A 23,258-nucleotide genomic window follows, 5' to 3' on the forward strand; every position below is an offset into this window, starting at 1 on the left:
GACCTGATTCTTCAACATTTTTTTCTCTGAAATGTCACTAAAGCCAAGGTAATTTTAAACTTGACCTAGAAATAAATTGCACATACTTCAAATTCTTATTTATTTAGATTACTTCTGTGCACACATGAATGCGAATACCTTTGTACCCTTACAGGGCTGAGCAGACCATTGAATGGTTACATACCTGCCAAACTGGCCAAGATTTCCTACTGTTTTAGAAACTGTATTAAATAAACTGAATCTCTTTCTCACATAACACAGTCAATTACAACTCTGTTTTGGCAAAGGGCACATTTTCAGCATTTTTTGAAATGGATTTTAAAACCAATGCTTTTTAGAATTTATATGAAAGTAAAGCAATGTCCCTGGAAAAGGTTCAAGGATAAGGGAGTGAGCAGTAAGTTTCAGGAATGGAATCCAGTGAGCTACTGGCAAAGAATTTCTTATGTTTTGAGCAGTGCATTGACATTTCACCCGGCATTATAAATTCTTATAAATGAAGAAAATTGTAAGTGATTAACTTGGCCTTTTGCTTTTATATATCAAAACCAGTCTTTTCAGTGTAGTTTTTCTGCAGCAAGAAGATACAAGTTCACACAGTGTATTTAGGAACCAGCCTCAAGAGTAATTTTCTTTCTTATTACATTGTTTTGTTTATGCCCTGGTCCCATCCCTGCAAGGAGATCCCACTTGAATTTGACAGAGAGAGAAGCAGCAGTGATGAGCTCTGTCATAACTATTCTGGTTTTGTTGAACTCAGAGAGAGATGCTGAATCACCAGTTCTTTAGAGTGAACCTTGACTGTCACGAGGTTTGGAACTCCTGGTTGATCTAGGTATAATTTAAAAATCTTTCACTTTTGAAAGCTGACTTTCCCTATAATAAAACAGCAGAGGGAAACCAGAGAAACCAAGTTCCCTTTATTGTAATTAAATTTCAAGCTGGCAGTGAAAATCAAATAAAAAAACTCAGTGTAAAACCGGTTTAGGTCATGATCTCTGACATTGGCCTCTTCTTTGTCTTGACTTTCATTTAGCATAATTTAAAAAAAAAAACCATGTGGGATGTGAAAAGCAGCACTGCAAAATATGTCTTCCCTAAGGATCCACAAATTGTTAAAACATCTTTCATTTCAGGCCTACAGATGTCCAGGTTGTATAAAAGTCTGGTTAGGTAACAGAAGTAGGATTTTCAGCTTATGCTAAACAGGAAAAAAGTTGACATATCCGAAATAAAATAAGGCTAAAAGATGTGATAGAAGACTCTTTAAAGAGTTAACCTTGCTGCACCACCAAACCCATGTTTAGGTCTTGTTTTTCAAGTAAAAGGATATGGAAGAAGGGGATTCCTTTTTATGTTTGACATTTATTCTTTGCTATTCTTTTCCATATAAGCTCAGATTTGGTAAGGCTTGTAAGTATATAATAACATAAGGCACAAAAATCAATTCTTGGGGCTATTGACACTGAAGCTGAACACAAACTTCAAAATTGAGAGCTAGAGAATGTGATGTATTTAAAGATGTATTTCAACCATAATTGTAGCTTCGACCTGTGATTTTTTTAGGTGGAGAGGATAAGCATTTTGCCTATGAAATGAAGTAGGAGTGTTGGGTGTCTCTAAGTAATTGCTTCTGGAACATGAAGATGCAACTGTGGCAACCACAAAAAAGTTTCACTGAAACTGTTTTTCATGGAGATACAGAGATGTTTTGAATATTGTTATGTCTACAGAGGGTAGATTTTGTTAAGTAACTGTAGAAGCAATGAAGAAAATTTGAGTATAGAAATGGTAAATCACAGAGAGACTTCCAAGAAATATGCCAACCCTTTTTTGCGAGATGAGATAGGAGAGATAGATCATGAGATGTTTCACAGTTGTACTTTTGAAATTAGGTTTGCACATGCATTTCCATATAATTGAGAACTTATAAACTTCCTCTGTACTGTGTGCCATAATGGGATGAAACTACTAATATGATTGTGCATCAGCATGCCTTGATTTACCAGTAGACCCTCAACAAATTTTTTAACAGGCTGGAGTTTGTGCATTTTTCTCAGAAGCAGAAGCCTTTTATCAGTAATCCTGAAACTAGGCACTGCTGTCAAAAAAAAAAAAAAGGAAAAAAAATTATATGTTGTCAATTAATTTCACAATCTTAAAAAAAAAAGCCATTTGAAACCTCTAGAATTTAATAAAATGAAGGGCACTGAATGAGGCAGATGCTTTCTGGAATATCCTAGAGAGCTGTGATAGTGAGACAGATTTGCCCATATGCTTCATTTCACACTTTCTCAAAGGTTTTTATTGATTTGGTTAAAGTGTTGCATGAGCATAGCATTGCCAACAGCAGAGTATTAAGATGTGTTACCCATGATGGCACTGTAGCTGTGAGTTTATTTGGAATCCTTTGTTACGTAACAAAACATCTTGTGTTGACAATTGTATGACAACCTTATGGAAAAGTAGGTAATCGAGTTGATCACTTACTGCCGAGTTTATCTCCTTTAAAATGAAGCTCTTAACTTGGGTAATGCAGTTACTTGGGCAGTAATTTTTATTTACTCCTACACCAGCCTTCCAAACTTCCACCTTTGTACCTTGTCTCTCGTGCTAGTGACAGTGCTCTGTTACTGCAGATGACACTTTGGTAGATGTTCAACTTTTTCCCCCACTCCCATTAATCTCATTTGCAGCTATGCATATATTTTGTAATCCACATGTAATCTATTACACTTGATGTTTCTTCTGCAATTTACCTTGTATCTCCAGTAGGCATACTTATTAGGCATTGTTTTTACCATTTACTTCTCTTTAATTAGATAATTCATTTTTCTATGATACACTTTCTTTAGTGACAAAGGACCATTCTGTTAAGCAATTTCAGTACAGAAGACAATTAAAACTAAAAGACAATGAAAACATAAACCAAAAGAATATACAACCATATGCCTATGTCTGTAGTTTTTATTTTTTATAAATTGTAGTACACTAACAACAGTGTCGTATTCACTTGTAACTCTTGGTTTAGATCTGCCTTGTTGCTGAGATACTTTGAAATAGGTGTAATATGCTGCTCCTGCTTTATGTTCATGTCCTTTTTAGTTTTAGAAAGGATCACTCATAACTCCATGCTACTGAACTACTTTACATCAGCTATAAGTGTATGATGCTCCATTTTTCCAACATAATAATTAAATTCCACATGATGACCTTGGTGACACTGTTGCACAGAAATGTTCCTGTTCAGCATTATCATGGTCAGAAACAGTAAAAGTGCAGAGTTTGTCAACTTCCACGGATTGAGGTTTTAATTAAAGTATGTGTAATTGTATATTATACCAAACCAGTCTTCCAAAAAAGTAGATAGGGACTCATCAGTGTTTTCTGCAAGTATAAGAATTTTTTCATGCCTACATTCACAAAGCTTTTATTTTCCCCATTTTCCACGAATGGGTCTTGCATTTAGATGAGGTAGTTCTCTAGGGAGGGACAAAGAAACTTAACAAACTTTGTTTTCTTTTATGCTCCATTAAATCACTGTTTTCCTTCCCTCCCCCCTCTCTCCTTTAAAAAGCAAGTAAATGTTTATTTTGGAGCAAAATAAAGGCAGTCCCTCTACAATACTTTTTTTTCTTTTTTTCTGGTGTGTAGGGTCAGGGGCAGCAAAGTTGCCTTTTGGTTTTTGGTCTGGGGTCGTAAAATACTTGCTTTGTAGACCTTTGCCTCATCAAGTAAGCTTAAACCAGCTAAGAAAAACAAGCCTTTTAAGACTGTGCTGTCTGAATTCCATACATTAGTATTTTGTGCTTTCAGCTGTTGACCATGAAATATCAGCAGAATACACTCCACTCTTCCCCAAAACTTTTTATGATGAGCACACATTAGTGAGTTCAATCCAACAGAGGAAGCTTGTTGGCTTTTTTATGGAAAGTCTGCCAATAATTTCAAGAGTTCCCTGAAATTTCAAAATCCATCTGGATGAAAATTATAAACTCTTTGCCAAAACCTTACTGAAGTACAAGAATTATCTTGTGTATTAATTTTAAATCTAGTTAATGTGGCTCTGGATCATTTTTATTTTGCATTCTCTTTTCTCTTTGTTCAGTAGATTACAGACCACTTGGTTAACCTTAGCAAACCTTTTTACTAATAAAACACTGAAGCTCTGTGCAAAAAGATGTTCAAATATTGTATTTGCAGCTACAGATTTAAATCTATGTATTGTGAATCTGTTTCTTCGTAATAATTCTGAAGAGGTGAGTGACATCTAAAATTTTATTTGTGTTGGTTTCCAGCATTTCACTGCTGCGTTTCATTCTCAGCACTTGTTTGTGGTTTTGACAAATTTTTACAAACTTAGCTTTTCAGGCTTATATTTTCTATTCTTATTCAGTGTGGTAAAAAAACCCCAAAAAATTAGCAGGTGCTAGAAAAAAATGGATGAGTAAAGCAGAGGGAAGTTCCTAAACTAATCATAACAGTGGTCTCCACAGCTTAATGTAGGCCACTGGGATAGTACCTCTAGATGGTTGAGCATGCAGCAGAAAGACTTCACACATGAAGCCTCCTACTTGAGTTCAAAGTACCTGTACTTTGTTTAAAAACAATTTAAGATTTTATTTGAAAAAAAAAAAAAAAAAGAAAAAAGTTATGTTTTCTTAATTTGTTCTTTCCCATTTTGACATAAATGTTCTGCATGGCTGCCTCAGCTGAATATCTTGGATATTCAGCCTGTAAAATTTCACATGTGTTAGAAACTTGTATGTTTTTATTAAATATGGACTTGATTTTTAAATAACTGTGATAGAGGAGTTCCACACAATTCCACAATTTCAATACTCACCTAGTGTTTTCTCATTTTAACTAATTTTGAAATGCATTTTCTGTTTAAATGAAGCATTGAGAATCTTGCTTTGATGCATTAATTTCTTCCAGTGCATGCTTTTGAGAACCATGTAAGGATGATGATTTATAATGGAGTTCATTTAATGTGATTAATTTCTTAGTAGTCTCAGAGCACTTTATAGTTGGAGAATTATACTTCAAATTAATTTAAAAATTAAACAGTAAAGTAGTGACAATCATCTGCTATTCATCAAGTATAAAAAGCTCTCATCTAAGAAATAATTTATAACTGTCTGAGAAAGGATCACCAAAACACTCCATAAATATGCATTACTGTCCTGTCATTGTATAGACTTATAATAACAAGAATCTTTAACTTTGAAGCTGTAACAGATAAGGGCATTGTAGGCAGTGTCATATCCATGGGACATAGCTGGTCATACCCTCTTTTTTATTCACACAGGTTACACACTGAGGACCAAAGCGAGTTGTGATACCTCCTGGAAGGACTAGGGAAAGTATGGTCACCTCCATGTCCTCTCTGAGGAGGGTGATGGCACTTTGCATGCCCCCACTGCTTTATGTACAAAGAGATTAAATGTTAATGTATAAATCTGAACATGTCAAGAAGCAGTGCAGGAATGAATTGAAAAAAAAAAAAAAAAAGCCTGACAGCAAGTAAGAGCATAGAAAAGAAGAGTTAGGCGTTATCTATACCATGAAATGTGAATATAGAAAACTGCAGGTTTTCCAGTGGCAAAATCAAATTTGAACTACTTTTCACTCTGTTAAACTTGGAGAGCCAACACAGCTGGGAGAGCACGATCCAGCTCTCCTGCCTTTCTTCCTTATCAACAAAAGAGTTTGGCAACCTCCATTCAGATCCGTGTGTGCGTTCCCTCTGACGACGTGGCTGTTGCGCAGCTGTTACTGATGAATGACGTCATCTGAATACTGCAGTTCCATTTACGTGTTATTAACCACCTAATTTGTCTGACGGAATTGTTATTACTGCTGATTGTGTACTTCGTTTCTTTGAATATGGGTCCACTGGCATAGTTACCAAATTGTCCCATGACTCGAGCTGACCTCAGAAATCTTCACTGACCTCTATATGTCAAGGGTACTTAGATTTAATTTTTAATGGGTTGCAGGAGCTACAGCTTTATGAGGTCTCACAAATAATATCTGGCATAATTTTGAAACCCCACACCTGGAGACGAGAAACTCTATCAGTAATTAATCCTTTGAAGACAACCTGGAAAACAAGATTCGACAACATGGAAAACAAGATTCAACAGGATTTAGAAGTCTCAAAACCAAGAAAGTTCCTTCAAATCAACTTCATTTGTTCAAATCTTGTAGTTTTCGGTGGTTGGTGGTTTTGTGTGCTTAGGACTGGCAACACGAGAAACTCCAGATGTCCAGTTGTCTCATCCAGCCCATAAGCTGTCTGAGTATCAACAGGGTCAGGAGGATGTGTGTGGGGTCTGGAAATGATGCTGAAGCAAAAGAGTGTCTTAGGAATGCTCAGCATGTACAGACCTGGGGACCTAGTCAGAGGCAAGGGAGGAAAGTTACTTGAGAAGATACTAGGGGTAACATTTTGACAGCAATTTATGCTATAGTAATTGAATACTGAGTGGGAGATTTTGACCAGAAAACAATGGTTAGCAGATATACAGTAGCAGCAAAAAAAAAAACCCCAAACAAATGGGAAAAGGGTGCCTATGCAAATCCCTGTTACGAAAGAACATACATTACACATTCTGAAAGGAGGACAGTATGATATTTTGTACTTTGTCAGCACTTAATTTTATAGTCTCATTAATTTTAATGTGACAGTAACATGACCGCTTCTGCTCCTATTAAAAAAAAAAAAGTCAACAATAACCACCTACAACAGGTCCTACTACAGTTTTGGTAGTGACGTGAAAGGAGGTGCTGAAGCAAATCTTCTCATAGGCTTACGGTGTGGAGAACGGTATGTAAGCTGTGTCCCACGTTAAGAAGCAAAATACTTGTGTCAGAGTAGGATTGATTCATGGCAGCTCTCAGATTACTGTGACTTGGACTGGGCCTGTACGGAAAGATCGTAATTCAACACCTTGCTCTTTGCTAACTCGCTATCCAGATTGCAGAGCCTCTGGAAACAAGGACACGCAGTACAGGCGGTGAGAACATCCAGCTAGGAACTTAAGCCTGTGTGCAGTCTCCTACTGTGCCACATGCTTTAGACCAGGGTAACAGGGGCTGGGATTCCACCTTGTTTCTTGTCTGAGTCCACTCGCAGCCGTGGCTTTGCAGTTGATGCTTCTGTGTTTCTTCGTGCTTTTGATTGACCCTCATGTAATGAGACCTCGGCACAGTCAAAAGAATAACTGCTTTCCTCCAACAGAACTGACGTCCCTCTGACAGGTCCAGTGTGCTTTATAGCACAAAGGTATTGCAGCAATGACAAAGCACTAGGGGCATTTAATAGGTCAGGGGATTTTAAATGGTACAATTTGAAGGAGGTCGGTGCAGCAGTGTGGTAGTGTGGTAGCTTGCCATGTCAAGAGGCTTTTATTTGAGTAATCACTCAATTTGTTGGTCTTGACATTGTCTGTAGAGAATTCTTGAGCAATTGAAATATAATGCAGCAGTGTAAGAGAGCAATATCTGCCCTAGAAAGAAGCAGAAATATGGCAGAAGGGCCTGTTACTTCTTAGTGTGGGATAGAGCAGTTCCTGAAATGTTTACTGGATTAGACTGCACCCAGGCAATTCTAGTTCATTTTACAATGAGTAAATGCTGCTGAGCATCACTGTCATCTTGCTTGGTAGTGTTCATATGCTGAAGCATTGTCAAGGGATAACCATAAATAAAAGGAAATAATTAAAACCCTCGCTTGTAGTTTCAAAATGGAATGTAGAGATTAAATTTATTGACTCACATTAATGCTAGAAAAAGCTGCATGGTTAAATCTTCGAGTATTGCTGTTATTCCACCACACTCTCACTGGGGTTTCCTGGAGCTTATCATCCATGTTCTGTGAATGTAGTTTAGGAAGTGTCTATAGATTAAAGATAATTGTTTAGGTTTCTTACAGCTGCAATATCATATGGCTGGAGGGGAGAGGACAGAGGGAAGATTTAGCTAGTGTTTCAAATTCTGATGGACTGCAAGTGGACTTAGAACACAAAGGTGTCCTAAACCCCCTGCAGAATAGCACTTCATAGTCTTCTTCTGAGCTCTGTGTGAGGTAACTCATTCCTGTCTTAAGTTTCTGTGGTAAAATCTGTTTTCAGACTTTTTTTTGTGCTTGTTCATTTTCCAATTATACTTAATTGACATTATATTGGATAATGGAATAAGTTAAATCTGATCTTTCATCATTTTGGCAATGTGTTCTTTTTTTAATTATTGCCATTGGTTTGGGATTTTAATTTGCATTTTAATAAGTTTAATTAAACAATCAGTGGATATTTATTGTTAGAACAGTCAGTTTGTGAGATTTTCAAAAAAGTACTGGTAAAAAAACAAATTCCAACTAGCACTCCAGGTGAAAATAAGTGCTTCTGTTATGCAATGAATTTTTAAAGAAACGAAGTGTCTTTTCTGTATAAACCCGAACATTATAGAAGGAAGATCTAAATACAATTTGTAGCAAAGAAAATAAATCAAAGCTTTATAATGTACAATCCACACATCATGCAGAAAGACAAACCACTGGCTTTAGGTTGAATAATCGAAGATTGTTGAAACTATAAGGTGTCTACAAACGAGGTTTCTACTTTGCAAGCAGCAGAGTATTTGTGTAGGAAGCCAGGCTTGCTTGAACCACGTTCTAGACACTTCTGCTTATACAGAACCTTGTGAAATAGTTTGAGATTGTCTTGCAGTTAGTAACTTTTCCACGAGATGGCACGAGAAATCAATTGTTCTCTTCCCACAACAGCAGTGTTATTTTCTGCATTTTGATTCTGACAGACAGGTATGCCCTAATAGCCTACTAAGCAATTACAATATAATGTTCCCAGCTGAGAGCTTGGAATTTGTTATTGTACATTAATAACAGAGAGATAAGCATGTGGCAAGGGGAGCACTACTTATTTGTTGACTAGGGAACACAGAGTAGTATTACTGTAGCTGAATTGTTTTTAACTAATATACATAAATATTCATGGAACTTACATAATTAAAACACAAAGGCATCTGTTACACCATGAGGGACTTAGTGCTACAATGGGCACTTAATGCTCAATTGGAAAACAACTTCTAAAAAAAAACCCTGCTCAAATCAATCCCTCTTCATATGGATAAAATACTAAAATTTGTAATAAATCCCTGGTGGAGTCCACTGAAATATTAAACATAATGAGTTTATGAGGAGAAAAAAAGATTAAAAGGATAGGCAGTGGCAGTTTCAATCCTAATTTTTTGCAAGTTCCACTGAGAGGTACTTTCTTAACAGAATGCCATGGAATGCCACAGTTTTCCTTGTCAAATAGGAATCGCTTGAAGAAATAATAAAGAATATGATAAAAGTACAATTACAACAGGTAAATGTGGAAGCATGGCCTAAATGGCATCCATGAGAAATAACAGTGGCTTTTGATCAAGCTTTCTCCAATCCTTCTGAAGCCAAGTAGCCAGTCTGAGGCTTGTCTTTAGAGATATATCCTCACTGGGCTTTTTGCAGACATCAGTACCTGGCATGTTGGTGTCCACCTCTGCATTTTCCAGGTTGCAAAAGGACTCTCTTATCTTACAAAACCGCTAGAACTCGAATATTTTTATTGCAACTATTCTTCCTATTTAAAATGATCGCACTGGCAAGGGAAGAAATCGTCCTCCCTTTCGTCCTGTGCTTAGATAAGATCCAGTAGCAAGTTATTTCCTTCTTTTTCAGCCCTGCTGGTATTGCTGGTCTGACAGCAGAGTCTGAATGGCACAGGAGCCCTTAAGGTGTTTTTCACGGTGGTTTGTTTAGTTCCACTCCAGGGCAACTGCAGCAAGGCTGGGCAGTGGCACACAGAGGTTTTTATCAGCTTGCTTTGCGGGGTGAAGTGTTTAGTGCAAGCATGAAAATAGGGGTGAGTTACAAGGAAGGCAACTTTTCAGGAGTTGGTTGCTTTTTGTTTTGGTTTGTCCCCCCCCTCCCAAAGCCAGATATTCCTGTTTTAGAAGTGCTTTGCATACTGCGCCATCTGAGTGTCACTGACATCGCTGATACTGCTAGGACTGGCAGAGGTACTTGCAGAAAATAAGTCAGCTCACACCAAAAGTACATCTGTCTCTCTAGAAATTAACTTTGTCACGGTTTGTGTTTGGCCACCATGATGTCATATTATGAGATGTATGAGTGTGATACAAAAGCTTAGAGTTCTGAAGCGCAATAATTAATTTATTGTCTTTTTTTTTTCCTGAAACGAGAAAATTTGGGTTCTACACAACTGACCTAGTGAAACACATTAACACATGTGTATTAATACAAATATGCTCAGTTAGGCTAGTTTTAGGTAAATTGCTAGTCCAGAGAGAATTTATAAGAAAGTAAAGGCAGGACATGCCTGCACCAGAGCAAATGCAGTAAAGTGTTTCAGTTTATTAAAATCTCTAGATCTTTTGGATTCCTGAATTACATTACATTAATTACCGAGTCATTAGAGAGGTTTGGTTTATTACAAACCCTGAAATTCTTTCAATTCTTTAGGCATAGTCTTTTTGTTATAATGAATATACTGTAAGTAAACATCATCCCCGTACAAAAGCCAAGGCAAAATCATCTTGCCACAAAAATGGTACTCAGAGCTTAGTTTTGATTTAAATTATAGTCAAGGTGAGCTGCAATTTTATAGGATTGTAGTACTTAGGACTTGGGTGCCTTACCTTATGCTACCTTCTGGGATCTCAAAGAACTTTATAACCAGTCCTTGGGATTGGGAATTGAAGTGACGAGGGTCACAATAAATGGATTAATTTGCCTTGCTATAAGTGAAAACAACTCTCTCTGTGTGTCTTCCCATAATATTTATTGTCTCCTCTTGTGAAGGCGATGACTTGAAAAACAAAAATTTATTTTTTTTAGCTGTACTCTACAGAGTCATAGTTAGCCATCTTACTCTGTATTTCAGTATTATTGAGTATTGAAGGTTTCCATTTTTAAAACAAATTTATAACTTTTTTTTTTTTTAAATCAGGACTTTTATAACCCATTTAATAGATAAGATTTATTACGTAGTACGACTGACGCAGTTCTTTAGTACTTCAGAGCCTCTAGATATCCAGAGAATACTGTATTAGTGAACCATAGTTGTCCTCAGAGCAGACCACTTGTGCTTAAAATATGGATTCCCTGAGTACTTGAGTGCAGATCAATCATACCCCAAACCTCATTCTTCCAACAAACTGCTTTTTGCCATGCTTCCTCAGGTCATTTAGATTTTTCAGCCTCTTATCAACTCTATTTTTGAGTAAGGAAGGCATGTCACTGCCCCTCAGACCCTCCCCACTACATTTATTACACTGAGACCTGGCTTCCTCCATGTCTGACTTTTTTAGTTTGAAGGCTTGAGGGTTGTTTGCTTTTTTCCCTTCTTTGTTCACTGTAATAGGCAGTTGCTGTGGTGGCTCAGCTTTGGTGCATTCATGCTGAACTCCAGCTAAAAATGGTTTACAAGATGGTGTAGTAAAGACTAGAGATGTGAGATGCTTTAATGGTGAAGACTGGTCCAGGTTTGTGGAAGGATTTTACCACATTCTGGATATTTTTCTGTACTGGAACCTGACCAGATTTTGGGAAAATCCTTCCTTCCCCATGGATTTTTCCCTTTTTTTGACAGTGATGAGATACAAAACCTGATACTTTGTTTATTGTGACAGGTCTTTTTTTTTTTTTTTCCTTTGCAGTAGAGAAACAAGATAGAGAGAGGAATGAATTTTTGGGGAAATGATGTGAAGTGAAAGCAGCAGGTTTTGCATAGTCAGGGCAGGAGCTGTGATTCTCAGGCAAAAAGCAAAATAGGGGAACTCAAAATGAGACAGAGCAAGCCTGCTGGAGCTGCACTTTCTGAGAATAACAATATCCTCAAATAAACCAGTTCAGCTTACATGGGCAGGGTTTTGTGTGTGTGTGTATGTAAGCATTCATTTCTTCTTCTCTGTATTTGGAATGTGTAATCAAATACACCTTCTCAGTATATTCCAGAGATAAGGAGGTTTTCTGGGAGCTGCTTTCAGGGGCACAATAAAGCATGAGGGTACTTCAGAAGTCTCCAAACATTTCAAGATTTAAACCAAGCTTGAACTAGATTGTCTGGAGCACATCCATCACCAGTTAAAGCTGTAATGAAAGAGATTAGAAAAGATATGGCTGCTTTCTTTGTGTTTTCAAATGAAAATACTCCCTGGCTTTCCTTTGTGCAGGAGAGTTTGGCCAGAATCCTTAGTGGAAAGCTGAGCAGCCAAACCACATGCTAGTTTACTGAGATAGTACTAGGTGAATGAATAAATAATAGGTAGATAAATAATTGAGTCACGGATTTTTTTTTTATTTTTTTTTTTTCCTTTTCTTTCTGAGATGTTGTAAACAAAGATTGAAGGTGGTCATTGGGGAAATCTTATTTGTCTTATCTAGTACTTGGGATTCATCCTATTAGAAGCATTTTCTTCTGAAGTGGCTATATGAATAAGAAATACTAGCTGTGTTAATTCTATCTCTGTTTCACAGATGTAGATATACAACCTGTGTGCTTTTTTGGCTAGGTACAGAATGTCCTGGGCTTAAGGCAGTTATGAACATTAACCTGTCCTCCAGTCTATCTGCCCTTATTAAGGGTTTGTGAAAAGCAAGCAAGCCCATAACATCCTGCTGAGTTCCAATACAGATTAATATGAAATCGGTTACATGTATTATATTCCAAGGTCTGAGGGCAGAGCGGGCAGGGAGTGATAGTGATGAGAATGACCTCAGTAGGATGGAAGGAAGCAAGGGTTTGCTCTCCACTGGCCTTTCCCCTCTGCATCGTGACAAAACTGTATTCCTTTGTGCACCCTCACTTTCCACTGTAAAGGACAGCAGTGCTAAGACCTGCTGCACCTGGAATTGAGTTTCTTCCCTGCCTGTTGTGACCCAGAGACTGATATTTGTCTATCACAGCCCAGTGGAGAGCTCTAACCTAAAGTCTGTTCTGAACTGACTTTTTTCTCCAGATCCTGCAGGAAAGATACCAGTCAATAGTAAAATATTCCTGGGTTCTTTTGTGCTAATGCAAGTTTCTTGACAGCTCTTTTAGTTTTATCAGTGGGCAGAATGAAGATTAGATCTTTGGGAACAGCTCTGGTTTGAGTGTTGGCCTGTTCAATGAGAAGGGAACCGTAATTGTAATGGTGGCAAGTTGTGGTCTGACCTGGTTTCTGCCCAGGTGACTCCCTAACACCCTCTGTCTTTAATCTCTGTGTCACATCACAAGACAGAGGTAAACCTGTAGCCCCGGGCATTGTGTGGGAAGAGATTTTGCAGGCATATTAGCCTGTAATCCCTGGCACCCATGCCACAGCCTTGGCACTCTGAGCATTGCTTGAGTTCTCTGCTGCTCCTGGGCCCTGCAGAGTCGTCTGATGCCCTAGGAGGACCTGCCAGGGCTTGGCTCTTGTCTTCCCCGGGTGAGGCATTGAGCACTTCCATTTCCAACTTGCAGTTCCCCTTTACAGTGAAAGGTTCTAGGGGACAGCGCTTGAAGGTGAGGAAGCAAACTCGTGCCTGGGGTCTGTGTAGCCAGTAGACAGTGCCACAATTTCCTAACTCTTTAATTTAATGATGGCAACAGGAAACAACAATGATGGTCATTTCATGATGGCAACAGGAAACATACTCTTGGGTTTCAGAGTCTGCAGTGGACTCTTGAGTTGCAAAGACGGTGACTTCTGCTTCTTAAATGAAAATGTGGAAGTAAGAGTGAAAATAAAAAAATTTAAAGCAGTAAAACCATAAACTGCGTTCAGTGGGAAGTGGATATATATACACTGATATACTGTACATACATATGTGTGTATGTTGGGGTGTATACATGTTTATATAAATACACACTTGTGTGTGTTTCAGCCAGATAATTGCACACCTAGAAGAAATATTGTGTCCTTTTTAGGCAAAACATGCCGAAGCAGAACATTTCTCTTTTTAACAAGAAAGAAAACAAAATTCCATTTTGGAGCAGATTTGACTTCTTTTCTCAGTGACTTCAGAGTCTTTGTTGTCTCTTCTCTGTAGTATTTGCTGTTCCTATTTCCATCAAGTATTCCCCATCACTTGTCAAAGCAATTTGGAAAAACTTGGAGGAAAGCCACTAAACAGAAATACACTTTAAGGAAAAGAGAACATTAGAAGTGTTGTGGATAGTTTCACCCCCTTTGAATAAAATGCTTATAACTGCAGTTGGAAAAGCTATTGGTCTTACAGCACTCACTTTCAAGAAAGACAGACAATGTCTCTTTTGTTACTCACATTTATCTGCCAAGATACTTTTATGAGAGATCACTGGAGACTTTTTTTTTTTCAAGTCTGTAGATTACACAAATAGGCTGTTTTATGTAATCATAGAGGAGAACTAAATGGGAGCTCAAACTGCTGAGTGTCTCTGAAAATCAGGCCAATTTTGCTCAAGTACTTCACTCTCATTTTCTCATAGGACTGATACTTTAGTTGGAATCTCTTAAACATCTTGCGAGCATTTCTACGAATCTAAACCTGTCTCAGAATATTTTGGTCTGGAGTTTTTTCAGCTGCATATCTCAGGATATTTCATCGTTGTTCTAGCATTTCGTGGGCACTCAAGCAGTAACAGCAAGTAGCATGTGGATTGCAGGGTGCTGCTGGTTTTACATCTGTCTTCTAAGTGAGTTAGGCTGCACACAGTGGATAAAATGAGACAAGGTGAGTTTCAGCAACTGCAAAAGGCATTCCTTCCTGCTGGTGCTCTTCTCCCTCAGTATGTGGGTCGTGTACAATGCATGGTGCAGCGTCCCTGATGTAACTGTAAAGTTTCCAACATCACGTTGTGATTCATCTAGAAAAAGTCAGTTATCAGCAAACATTCCAAATGATAGACCTATTTTAGACCAGCCTAAGAGACAGAAGATTCAACATCGTTTTGTTGCACCTCCAGAACAACAAGTCTGCATGGTCTTCGATTCTCTGGAAACTGGAATCTTTACAGAAAGAAAATTATCCTCTCACAAGACTTTAAGGTAGTCCAAGCCATATTTTTTTTCCAGGTGGATTGATTTACATCAACGAGCTAGCAAGCTTGATGTAAGTAGTTTTGGTGGAGTTTTGTTTTGCTTTGGTTTGGTTTTTTTTTTCTTTTATAATAATAATGTTAGTTTCTTCAAGAATATTAGATTGTTATTGTTTGGTAAGAACCAAGATATTTTGACTGTCAAATTAATGAACTCTTAGTCCTGAGATCCATATGTAGGGCTAATAAAAAACTTATTATATATCAATGAATATTTATTTAAACAGTTTGTAGCTTATTGTGTTAAAAATGGTCAATGGTTCCTTGCTAAGTTACTCTGTGATGTTTCTTTTCTTTGTGGTTGATGTCAAATTGCTTTTGAATAGAGCAGGAATTCAATTAAAATGAACAAAAATGGCATTAAAAAAGGTATTTCTGTGAAGCAGTAGCACTATCATAAATGTGTTTGCTATGTAATCAATTTTCTAAAGTTAAAATAAGATTTAGACACCAAATGAATGCATCTAGTGAAGCAAGTAAGCAATGTGTGCAGAAATGAAAACAAAAGGATTGTTTCTGATCACCAAGACTTTCTACTGCTGGTAGATCTCAGGTTCTGTAGTCTAGTTTCACAGGAACAGAAAAAGTCTTATATTTTGGTGTTGCTTTTTTTCTTAATATCTCATTCAGGCTGTTGATAGTTTCATGCATTGGACTAAATTAGTTGAATAAACTGAATAAAGTGTTTCCTCTTTACTAGCAGAAGAATTTCTCACCATCCCAGTATGATTGGAGGAGTTGCCTGGTTCCACAATTTGGTCTTTAAAACTTTGGCAGCAAACAGGGATTGTTTCTTTCTTGAAAATGGTAATTCAGTGAGCTTAAAGGCTTTGGGTTTTTTAATTTACCTTAATTAAAACCTTTGTAGGTTAAGACCTTTGTAGGGTCTCCACACAATTCTGGTATTCTCTTGATATTGTTTTAATTTTACAATGTATAAAAGCTGCCTTTCTGAATATAGAGACACAAGAAATTAATTGTTTGGTCTGGTGTAGAGTTGAAAGCAATCTGTATTAGATAAAGCTTAAAATTATTTTATATGCTCTGAGCTTCATGCATGTAAGAATCACTAAATTAGATAGACTTGAGGAAATAATGAATTTGCATACAATTTTTGGCAAGTGTGAGTACCTTCCCTAGGCATACATATCATGTGGGTGCATAAATCAGTGAACCTTAGATAAGATTTAGGCTTTTGCCAAAGTAAATTCTAAGTATTTTTGTGTAAGTGTGGACTTAGAAGTTTATCTAGGTAATATTCAGGATTTAGAGAAGTCAATTCTATGTAATTTTATGCAAATGTCCCCTTTTGACTTTACCTACAAGCAGAGCTCTGCAAATAATGAATGAGTCAATTCCGTGTCTGGACAAGAAAATAGAATTGATTCTTATTCAACTGAAATATTCTCTTTGACTATAATTTTTATTTAAAACTTAATTGAAGTTATAAAACCTTTTTTTTCCCCACATAAAACAATGAAATATTGCATTCATTTAAAAATGCTTACATTCTCTTGTATTTGGTGTTTCATGTGCTGGAGGTCATTTGGACCCTCATCATCAATCTGAAATGGCATTTTTCAGTACATTAATGTGAAAAATATTCTCCTCTTCTTCCTATGAAGTGCACTGTATTATACTAACTTTATTTGCCTGAACATAGTTTGCTTTGTGCAAACAAATTATGTGCATGGGATGTTCTCTGTATTTATAGGTGCACCCTTAACTAGCATGCTTCAAAACAAGGACAACCCAAGAGCATTTTATTTAGGAAAGTGTCTCATATTACCTACCCAGGAACAACATGGGAACTTTCTTGAAAATGCAAACATAACTTTTCCTATTAAACAGGCAGCGAGATATAAACAGGAGGCCTCTGTTGTAGAGCAAAGAGGAGGTTGGCCTTTTGCATTTCCCCTTCACCAAGAAAATGTATAACCTACTTGGCATCCATTCGTGATGATTAATTTATAAAGCATTAGTATGAAAGGGCTGTGTGAAGCTGTATTTAAGGAATGAAATATGTTCTGATGAAAAGATGCTTTTGGTGCCTCCTGACCGCCGTGTTTTCTGCAGTTGTGAAAGTGTTAATTTTTATGAGGAAATATACATAACGCCTCATGATGGACAACTTCTGAACAGATGTCCTAGTTAGGACAGCTGAGACCAGTTCATCACTGGATGGGTGTAACCCAAACCTGTGTGTTCTATAGCCTTCCATGCCATTTCCCAGAAACTGTTATCAATGAACCATTTACTCCATCTGCCCATAGAGCCTGACTCCTCAGGCTATAAACTGGGTGCTAAGAGGCCTGTGAGATAGGAGGATGCTCCTGTCCTCACACCCATTAAGGACCCCCCACCATGAGGGAGGTACTGAGCATTCCTGCCTGAACTGGAGGATACATAATCTTGGAGTCTTGGGACCTTTTTAACCACTCGTGGGATCCAGAGGAAAACTGCAGATCACTGCTCTCAAGCAGACTGCAACCATCACTCTCGACTGGACTGCAACCACCACTCTGGACCAGACTGCACCAGCACTCTCACCAACAGGTTTTTCCCCTCTCCTTTTCCTTTGGACTCAGGGGGCCCAACAAACACCACTCTGTTCATGCCCCAGGATGCTGGGTTATACATTTGGGTTTTGTGGGTTCAAACCAATTGTTTGTCTGTATAATTGTATTTATTGTGTTATTTTATTAAATTGTTATTCTGATTTATAATCTCTCTTTTGAGTTTACCTTTAAACCAGCACAACAGAAATCATACAAAAGCAATTAGTATGAAAGTAAATAACAGGATAAAATGCTCCTTTCATACAAAATAGCTGATTAAAAGGGACTTGACTAAATAAAATCCTATTTCTTCACAAAACAAAGAAACTAAAGAAGTAGTGGTCAGCAGCAGATGCCCAAGAAATAGACCCTTTTCCAGAATACCTTGTGGCTTGGGGATCACTGGTGGTTTTGTGTCCCCTTGTCAGCATCTTCAACCTCCAGAGACAAGAACTTCAACCACTGAACTCGCACTTCTTGTATGAAGAAATATCCTCTCCATTGTGCTATGAAATTGTCACCTACTCCCTTCATATGAAGTTCATCAGTGTAAGAACTGAGAATAATTATTCCATACATTTTCACTGCTTGTGATCACATAAAAATTATTATTATATCCTCTTTCCGATCTGTTATTTGCCTCATCATGAGCAGGCAGTACAGTTTTTCCTACCTGGACAAATATAAGACCCTTAAACTGAGAATCTGTGCAGTAATCTGTGTATAATCAATACAGATGTGATATATGTTTGCCATTCAAATACCTTTGTGTGAATTAAGCAGACCAAGACCATACCTGGCTTTTGAAATTTCCAGCAGAATCCTTGGGTGTGTGACAAATATCTAGCATATAGGTTAAACACCTAAATATAGAAAGCTTGCTAATTTTGGCATTCAAATTTGAAAGCTGGATCTCCATGTTCAATGACTCGTAATTGCCTCAGATTTAATTCTTTTTAAAAGACCAAAAAAAGGGCGTTATCCACTTTAAATTCCAAAGGTTATCTGTATTCAGTGAGTTAATGCTAATAGAAATGTATATTATGTGGTAATGATGGTAATTATTACATCTAAGGACTCAGGAATCTGTTTTTAACATGGTTTCCTGAGGAAATTATCATTATGCAATCTCCACTTGTCCGTCTGTCTTCCCTTTTGCTTAAGAACTTGGAATCTGTAAGCCAGTTTTTTCCAGCTGCGGAGCAGTGGAAGTCTCTAAGAAGCTTTTCTTTCAGCCTCTGTTGAAGTCAGAGGGAAGGAGAGGGAAGGTGGGAAGAAAGAGAGGCTCGAGTCAGTGCCATGGGTGAGTTTTCCCTGCAAAGATACAGTGTGTTTGTCAGAAGTGATCCAGTCAGTCCGTGTGCATGTGTAGACTGGTTGGTACCTGAAGCATCGAGTTAGCTCCAGGTGAGCAGCTGTGATACACCCTTGTTAGGAGAGACTCGGGAGAGCAGTATGGAGGAAGAATCTGTAACAGGCACAAGGTCTGTCTGGCCCTGGCAAACCAGACTTTATTCCTTCTGTTGCATAACAACGTTAAAGGCCTAATGGCCATGCTCTAAAAATCATTGTGGGGCACAGAAAGAAGAAATGTTATTAAAAACCCAGCAACAAAAACCAGTGATAAAAAAAACCCACCAAAGCCAAAGACTTTCTGTGTTTACTGAGACGTAGGGTTTCAAATGGTCTCCTTTTACTGCAGTGATATTCACAGAAGATTAATTTCTGCATAGATGAGAAGATATTTTCTTTCTAAATGGACCTCCTTCAATCTATAGCGTGCCTTGTAATGAGTACTTTCTGCTTCTTGTATTTGTTTTTAAGGCTTTGGGAGCATTTTTCCACACGGGTATATCTACCTGAAGGGGAACTGGAAGCTCAAGGTCAGAGGCTGGTCATCCAGTAAAGTTTGGTTTGTTCAGACTTTATGTTGAGAGATCAGATATATTATGTAACTTTTTTCCCATGTGGCAAATAAGGTAAATATCCAGGAGTTGAAGACATGCCAGATCTTGAAAAGTCTGTTTCCAGCGTGTTCTTGAAGGAGATTCCATATCTAAAGAAACGTAGCAAAAGGTAGTGGGACGTGATAATCCACTGCTAAAGGCATTGAGAGAGTAGGCTTAGGGCACAACAGGCAATCCTACACTAGACACAAAAAGGTCACCATACTACTATGCCATTAGCATCAAACAGCTGATCTACCTTTCTTGCTTTAAGGGTATCAGCAGAGAAGCCTGTAGTAGAGTTGTGGTGGAGCATCCCGAGAGAAACATTTGTGTTAGTGAAGATAATGAGAATGTTTTGGACTCTGCATCCTCTTTGTGCCCACACCACAGACTTCATAAGTATTTTTACAAAATCAAAGGTGGGAGTTTTGTAAGCATCAAACCACATCACCAAGTTTCAACTGCTCAACAAAGTAAGTTCACTGAACTGATACTCAGCAATTCTCTGAATGAAATATGAGATATGAGATCTAATATCTACCTAGAGGAATAGCCCCAGAAACACATTTTGCCAGGAAAAGATCTGTTTTAATGTAGATAGTCCATCCAAGCACCAATGACTACTTTCCTTGAGGCGTGGAGTGATGCTGTGTGAAAGGTAGGCAGGCTCTAACCCGGAGTGTGGGTGCAGCTCACCTCGACAGTTTACTCAGAAATTCTTTAAGCATAAACATGACCAGGTGACAAGTTTACACTGCTTAGGATCAGGCACTAGTTTTCAGCATAAGAGAAGCTGGAAATACTCAACTTAAATAAAGTTAAATAAATCAGGATGACAAGTAAATGTGTTGAATTGGTCACTGGCTCAGCTGGTGAGAGGTGTGCATACCCATCCAAGGAAATGATGAGCACCTGACGGGCACCTCCTTGGTCTTCTGACTGCTGGTGTCATCTGTGTTGCACAGAGGAGACCTGTCACAGCCCTACTGGAAGATGGAGTTATTTCTCATCGTATCATAAAAACCATCTTCCTTTAGTGACTGTGATCCTGGGCTGGCTGACTCTCTCTGTTTTAGTGTAGTCTTTTGGGGGTCTTTACATCCACCTTTTCAATTTGTGAGAAAATGATCTCCGGTCTCCTTTTAGGGAAGGACTTTTGGAGCCTAGCTCAGGCCAGGGCTGCACAGCCTGGTGGTAACTAGAACTGGCAGAGGGCTGTCTATTGCTGGGAGAAGAGCCACCAGGCCTGGTGCCACCCTGAGCATGGCCCCTGCTGCTGTGGCCAGGTCGCATCGTGCACCAGGGCTCACTGTAGGACAAGTTGCACGCTGTAAAATCAAACCTGTTGCTGTGCTCTTGACCTCAGAGTCTTTTAAGGAAGACATGAGGGACTTGGACAGGAAAGTCTCTTGGGATTACAATTTAGGCACCGAATCTCTTGCTAAATTCCATTGTACTCCAGCTCTTTTTGGATATGGCCTATAACCACAATGAGCTCTCTTGGTGCTTCTTTAAATACAGTGAGAAGAAAGATGTTCATATTTTTCTACATATTTTCCCTCCTTTTCTTGAAAAGCTTGAAAAGCTTTTCAAGGGCAAATGAAAGGAGACCAAAATTATATTTTGAATAGAATGGCATGAATCACACACACAACTATTCAGATGGAATTTTAGTTGTTTAAGCAATTTTTTCCAGTCATGTCATCTTCAACTCAGGAGCCAAATGAGAAAATATTTGTGCATCCTGTGTTCTTGATACATAAATGTCTTGATATACAAATGTAAAATGGGCTTAAAATACAGTTTCAATTTATTTTATATGGTCTGTCTTTTTTACAATGTGTTCAGCTTTCCCAGATGTTACTGTGTGCATTATGGAAAGGGAAGGCAAAAACCTACGATATATTTCTTTACAGAAATAACCATTCTACAAAACCTATCCCCTTCAGAAAATACATCAGCAAACCCTGTGTGCTAAGTGCTTCAGAAGCACAGTCATGTGCAATTGATAGCAACTGAAAATAGTTCCACATATTATTCTCTAACCATTTTAGAGTTAATGTGTCAATTAAGTGTTATAGATTTGGATTTCAAGGGGGCAATTATTATTTCATGATAAAAACATTTCTGGACAGGATTATGGAACATAAAATTCTTCTCAGGAATGCATTGATATGTGGTGCGTATAAAAAAGTAAATCCAATCAGGCTGATCATTTCTTTTCAACACAAATTGTATAGAAAGGGGAAGAAATATTTTGCTGGAAAAGGTAAAGCAAACTGCATCTTAAAAAGAGGTTTTTCTACCTTTCATTCCTCAAAGTGGAATGTTGAAAAAATAAAATGTGACTTCATAGTGCTATATTCACTGCTTTTGGAAATGCTCAGATACTTCATAATATTTGTAACCAATGAAAAACTCCATGCCTGTGCACCCCAGCTGTACTTCAGTACATCCAGCTGCATTTTACAGTGTAAATTAGATTTGAGTCTGTCCCATTTTCACCCATGTGCTAAATTGAAGTCTGTGGACCAAAACTCACCCACAAACATTTATTTTGATAATTAAATTCACACACCAAAACCTAAAGGGTGAAAACCTACGCCACAAAATACTTAAACACCTAGGATGCATGTGCTTAGTCAAAGCATCTCTGACAAGAGGCTGGTTTCCAGCTTTGTGCTTACATAGATACAGAGACGTCAGTGTGCAATCCACACTGCACTTTAATATGTATGATCTGCTTTGCCACGTCTTGGTTATGTTTGAATTTTTAAAAACACATTTAGACTTCAGTGTGCGTAGGAAATATGAATGTCAGCAAGAATGAAAAACCTTTCTTTATTCACATTTTCTCTGAAAACCAGCAAGGTCACTGATGTAGAATTTAATACAAAAGAAGGGATAATTAACATTGGATTGTGAAATGCTGTTTCTCCATGGAGGTATTCTGATTGAGAAACTTACTGGTTTTCTAGTAAGTGCCAGGGGCTAAGGGTCTGTAAAGATCTTTCTCATTTAGCACCTTCTTTTCCTAGTCTCTCTCCAAGAAGATGCTGTTTGGCTCTCCTGATACCTGTGTATTAGAGGTGGCCTGGGGATAGCTTTCACTTCTAAGTACTAACCAAACTCATGGGGTTTTGTTTTATATTAAATTTGTTCTATGCCTCTGCCATGTAACTCCTCGAACGAAACTTTTGGTTATGTGACATTTTATAAACATAGTCTGTATGTCATGTCTTTGCTCAACCAGCCACCGTGGAAGAGCTATGCAAACATCATGCTTAGGGTACTTTATGCAGCATGTAGCATTCCAATATTGGCTTTCATAAGTTCTGTCTCATGGCCCTGTAGTGTCATCAGGTTTAAAAACCCGGCTTTACCTGATGCTAAAAAGTTAATAAGACCAAAGGAAATCAAAAGTTGGAATTTTAAAAAAAAAAAAAAGTCAGGTCAGAACACTGTGGGTTGGTGCTGCTGTAGCTCTGGGTTCTTTGTTATAATACAGTAATGCCAATGTGACAGGTCCCAGCAGGCTGGGGACATCCACCAGCCAAAACTCACTGCACGGGTGCAGCATAGAGGACATTTTGCAGGGTCTTGCAACATCAAACACTAAGTCT

The sequence above is a fragment of the Manacus vitellinus genome, unplaced genomic scaffold, assembly GCF_001715985.3.
Source record: "Manacus vitellinus isolate BGI_N305 unplaced genomic scaffold, ASM171598v3 scaffold_9_pilon, whole genome shotgun sequence".
Classification (NCBI taxonomy): Eukaryota; Metazoa; Chordata; class Aves; order Passeriformes; family Pipridae; genus Manacus; species Manacus vitellinus.